A 6,000-nucleotide genomic window follows, 5' to 3' on the forward strand; every position below is an offset into this window, starting at 1 on the left:
TTTTTCAAATCGGATTAAATTCAAATGAAGTGTGTATATTTTCAAATCGAATCGAGTTGATAAAAAACTCAACCCTAACCCCACCCGTTACCATTCCCTAATAATATTCGCATAATAAAATGATTTCCCTTCCTCGATTAACAACAAAAAGGAACTTAAATACTTATCAATAATATTATTAAATATTTTTATTTTGGATCTAAAACATGTTTACTATATTCGATTAAGATAGCAGTAAATGATTACCAATTGATGTGATGGATCCAATGCTTCTTGTAAAAGTAATTTAGGCCAAAAATTGATGTTAATGATGCGGGTAAGTGGTACGTATTTATTATGATTTTAGATAATCAAAAGTTGTTTTTTCCAATTAAAAAAGGGATAAATTACATCAAAGGTCACTAAACTGTACTAAAAACACATGCATTTGACTACACGTTTTGAATCTCACCGATCAACCTGCCAAGTGATTGATTCACAAGGAAAATACTGTGCACGGATCGGTAGAGAGCATAAGAGCACCTTGATGGATTGAGGGGGAATGGTTGGACATTAATCTTGTAAATTTTAAATTATCGTTTATTTTAATTTTTTTTTAAATTTTTATTTATTATTTTATTTTATTTTTAAAATTTTAAAAGGTAAAAATATATAAATAGTTATTAGATTATAAGATAACATTTTCATAAATTTTAAATAATCATATATTTTAAGATTTTTTTATATTTTTTATTTATAATTTAATTTTTTTTAAAAAAATTATAAGGTAAAATATACAATTAGTTCTCGGATTATAAGATAATAATTTATTAAATTTATCAAATATTAAATTTTATAAAATGATCATTTAACTATAAAATGTTGTTTTGTTAAGTTCATCGATTATTAAAAGTTATAAATGATCACATGACTATTAATTATGTTTCAGACTCGTCATTTTATGTTAAAAATGGCGACTGTCTAAGTTAGATATTAGCATGATTGTGATATGATAATCATTTGAAATTCTGAGACAAAATTTTATCATATAAAAATCAACACGTTAAATTTCAACTCAGAATATCGTCAATTTTTTAAAAGAAAATGACGAGTTTGAAACATAATGAATAGTCAGATGATCATTTTGTAACTTTTAATAATCGAAATATTCAACAAAACAACACTTTATAGGTAGAGAATCATTTTATAACTTTTAATAATCAAGAACTTAATAAAGTAATATATATAATATCAAAATTATGAATCTCAGTCGATTAAAGAAAAAACATTGAAATTTCCTCGTCAAGTTCTCCAATATTTTCCAAGGGAAAAGGGGTTTAAAAAGAAAAGAAAACCGGGGCTTATTCTTCTAAATGATAAATGGGATTATTTGTTTCATTCCTCATCTGAGTTGAACCTTCAGAGCTTGAGCCTTTATTATCATGCACTCTGCCATTAGCCGCAGGGCCCTTCCTTTTTGTATCCTTCTCATCTTCCTCGTCTTCGCTGTATTCGCTCTCGTAATCATCGTCATAGTCCTCTTCGTTCTCCTCTTCCTCTTCGATTCCATCCTCCAAAAGAGTCCTTCTTCCGACACATGACCACACGGGTGCCGGCTCGTGTCCTTTTTAGAAGCTTAACCTTTAAGCTTGTCTTTTATCGCAACCTATCCACGAGTCACACAGACAGTAGCAAGTCAAGTTGTAGTTCCCTTCCGCCGGGGCGGGGAATTTGCCCATCACCAACCTCGAGCCAGCTCGAACCTTCTCTATTGTTCTTTTAACAGCTTCACTCGTCTCCTTATCGCTTGCTCCTGAAACCTCCATTGTCTCCTGAATCGTTTTCGAGGCGGCAGTTATTGCTGTAGCTTCGTCCATGAAGCTCACCTTCTGGGAAAACCACACATTGTTTGAGACAGCATCTGCAAGCAAAAACCAGAATTTTTCTTCCTTGTGGAAGGGGAAATAAGGGGCATGGGGAAAGTGCACTGGTCAGGCCATTGCCACGATTGAGTTTTATCCAAGCTTGAACCGTCCCAACGTCCCCCTCTTGTATACCTTCTTCACCCTCGGTCTCACATGTAACGTCAACCGTTAGGGAAGGCATCATTTCCAACACCATGTCAACATCTTGTACTTCTGCAGGAGAAAATCCAGCAGTTTGTGTTAGAAGTTGAGCACGGTCTTTCATAGTCACGACTCGAAGGTCTTGAAATGTTCTCACCTTCTGCAACAGAGCATAAATAACTCTTAACCGTGAGAGAGGTTTAAGGGCCATGAAGCTTAGGTTTCCCTTTGTAATCCAACTTAAACAAAACGAGTAAGAATCTTTCCCTCGTATTTTGTACCATATATTCAAGGAATTTATGGCATATGGCAAATCTAGATCACAAACTATATCGAAGTTTTGGGTATATTACCTGAGTCCAATTTGAACATCTATTTACAATTTCCAACATAGAATATTATGGAGAGATCTAGCTCCTTCATTGACAGCTTGATGGTGAAATGTTAAAACAGTGCAGTCTTGCAAAAAAAAAATTCACTAACCTTGCGAGCGATCTTTTTTACGACAACCTCACTAAAATGTGGCAGCTGCAAGAAAGATGCAATGCCTTCAGAGGATCCTCCGGTTGCTTTTTTGCACTGAGTGGAACAGCCTGTGTTGCATCAATAAAAATAAATAACACCAAGAATTAATATGGGGACCAAAAGACAAGGAATTGTAGCTTATAGACTTCTATCACCAAGGAAGATGGATTCAGAGACGAAAACCAATCAAAGATTACAAAATACTATTATCTTATATAATTAACTTTTGTGAGCATGTATACTAGAAACCTCAGAAGGTACAATATTATAGTGCTTACATCAAGAAAATCAAGAGCACTGAGGACGATAAGGGAAATGATTGTTCAAAGCAAAAAGGGGAAGGCATAAATAGACCAACCTTAACTATTTCAAAGTTGTTTTAAGTTATAAATTATAATATTGCATTCCGAATTTTAATAGATGAAAGTTTGTAACTGGATCATGCATGACTCAAAACATATAAATGACTAAAGATAAAAAGCAGAAAAATTTTCCAAAATAAGCACCTGAATGATACATTGAGAAAGCTCCACAACCCCTACTGCTGGCCTCAGCCATCCATGACCCTGGGCAGTACGAGGTATAAGTGCCATCTGCAATTGAGAATACATTAATTAGTAACAGAAATCCCACATGAAAGCTACATATAATCGAGATCAATCTGAAGAACGTAAAGAGCATAAGGATACAAGAATACAAGCTAACAGGCTAAAGCATTGCAACTTAGTACCATGAGTAAGTATGCCCATTTTTATCTTTTAGACAAACTCATACTTGGATTTTATTTCTTGTTAATATTAATTATCTGCAGCAGTTTCTCATATAGCTTCTTATACATTTGTCTATCCCTCACTAGAGAATCTGTTCACTAATGTGACTATTTCGGTTAGCATTCTCAAATTTAATCATAGGTCCTAAATATATAAAACCCCAAGACACTGCAAGGCCGTTGTTTTGACCTTTCAAATAACACTGCCATGCACATAACCATACATGATTTCAACTTAATTAATTTCTTATGTATTTGAAAATTATTTAGCAAAACAGACAGTAGTTTCTATAAGCCAAATACTAGTAATCTTACACTTTCTTATCCTGAAAATTAAGGATTTCCACGGCATCCACCCATGAAGCACAAATTGCTTCTTTATATTTTCACTCGAGAATTGGGTTTGCGAAAGTAATCGAGTATAGAAGATCTTGAACATGTTCACCAGGCATGATAATGTATTATTGAAGTCTACTCAGGAAGAAATGACAGGTAGGTGAAACCGACCTTCAATAATTCTTCCAGCAGTCAAGGTGCAAGTTCTAGCACGCGCTTGAAATCACCAAGCAGAGCTGGAGATAAGGCAGCTGATTCACGGGTTAATTGTGCTTGAATCAACAACTCAGTCTGGATAGAAAATGACACAAAAGCAATCATAAGAAACTCTGACAGGAATCAGAGTAATTAATTCTACTCTCTCCATACAGATAAATCCCAGCAGTCGACATATATGTAGGTACCTTCACTATAGCTGGATGCTGCTTCCAAAATTTAGCTTGCTCTTGCTTTATGTTCTTAAGGTCCAGATTCAACTCACTCCTAACTGACATAAACAGCTTTTGGAGAGGTTCATCATCAGTCCTACGAACTGGAATCTCCATGTATTCAGCAGCCTTAGTGAAGACTTCCATGACTTTGCTGTAAATCAGGTAAAAGAACAAATCAAATCATTTTGCAAAGAATAATACAAACTCCACAAATTCATACAGTGAAGGGATTAAAAAGAAATTCCATTAGACTTCAAGAAATGTTAAAAACTATAGGTATCAGATTCAGAAGAAAAATTAAATCAAGGAATTCAGAAATCTAGGTGATGACACCCTGAACATACTTCTTAAAATCCTCAAATACACTGATAACTGCAGAAGCTCAAGGTACAATATAATTATAACCAAATCTTCGGTAAAACAAGTTCATATGTAACTAGACATGAAAGGAGGAAGGGACATCATTATTTACTAATTATAGCCCCCACCCTAAGAAAGGGTGGGGGTAGTTCTTGCTACTCATCTGATACTCATTGATTTAGTGTAGAGTTTGTAATTAGTGATCATAAGTACTTTTGATTGAGAAGAGTACCTTGGGGCCAAAGAAGGTTTCATGAAATAATAGTAAGTAGATAGTGTTTGATGCATGACATAGTTTCCCGTGTAATTTGATGACCTTGAGAGATATACGACAGCAATCACCAATGGCAAGAGAATACAAACACCAACAATCCAGAGTAAGAAAATGCCACCAGATGATCCATCAATGTCCAGCAAGAACTGAGGAAGAGCAATGCCCATTTGAAAACCCTGCACCAAAAGATATGGTATTGTCTTAACTCTTAAAGAGGAATAATCATCTTAATAATTAGAAATTTAGAATTAAAATATATCACTGCTTGTTCTAAAATATAAGACTGATTACTTGTCTTCCATCTGGATGTCCATATTTCTTGAAATTTTCACGGGATATTGGGTCTGTGAGAGCTTGATAAGCCTTGGCTATATACTCCACAAAATACGTGTGAGCCTCTGAAAATTTAATATAATAAAATTGTTAATAAAGAAATGCTATCAATCAAGTGTTTTTTTTCTTACTAAGCCTACAGGAATTCATACAACTATACGACTAAAACGCCTTCAACCTGGATCTGGATTTTTATCTGGATGGTATTGAACAGAAAGTCTACTATATGCTTTTTTTACTTCTGAATCTGAAGCTCCATGCTCCAACCCAAGTATACTGAAAGGCTCAAAAACTTGAACCTGGATGAATAAAGAAAACAGAGTAGTTCACTTGGTGCAAATCATAACAGCGATCTAGAACATATGACTAATACTCTACTAATTGCATTTACCTCTCGACTAACGCTTTTAATGTAATAAACCAAGAATATCATGATGGCCCAGAGCAGCACCAGAGTCAAATTACTACAAGTTGATAAGTTTGAGATCTGCAAGGAAAAAATCAACTCATTCCAAAAATCAGCATATATCATAACGAATACTAAATGCTGAAATTCCTCATAAACTAAAATTTGAATGATAAATTAAAGGGGCAGCAAAATGGCCGCTTACCCGCTTAAATATGGATTTGCGGTACTTCCCTGAGCGAGAGCATTCCGCACACTGGCAATGAATTACCTTTGCTTTCTTGGTTGCTGCTCGGCACAACATGAGAAATGTATAGGGCACCAAAGGCAGTGCCATTATTGTCAAAATGAAAATTGGGAACATAGCACTATTCTCTTCCGAAGCAGCCATGGCGACCTTCTACCTTATACAAGTTCCAATCAGTTACTGCACAAGTAAAATCAGCGATTCTACCGTAACCTACATTTCCTTCTACTATAATTTATATTAAATAAAAATGTTGAGCAGAAAATTCAATTAC

The 6,000-nt window shown here is 34.6% G+C and overlaps 1 pseudogene; it reads right to left on the bottom strand.

The window, feature by feature from the left end:
• Positions 1-1,330: 1,330 nt before the first annotated feature.
• LOC120186649 lies at positions 1,331-6,000 on the bottom strand (annotated as a pseudogene).

Source organism: Hibiscus syriacus, unplaced genomic scaffold, assembly GCF_006381635.1.
Source record: "Hibiscus syriacus cultivar Baekdansim isolate YM2019G1 unplaced genomic scaffold, ASM638163v2 tig00113719_pilon, whole genome shotgun sequence".
NCBI lineage: Eukaryota > Viridiplantae > Streptophyta > Magnoliopsida > Malvales > Malvaceae > Hibiscus > Hibiscus syriacus.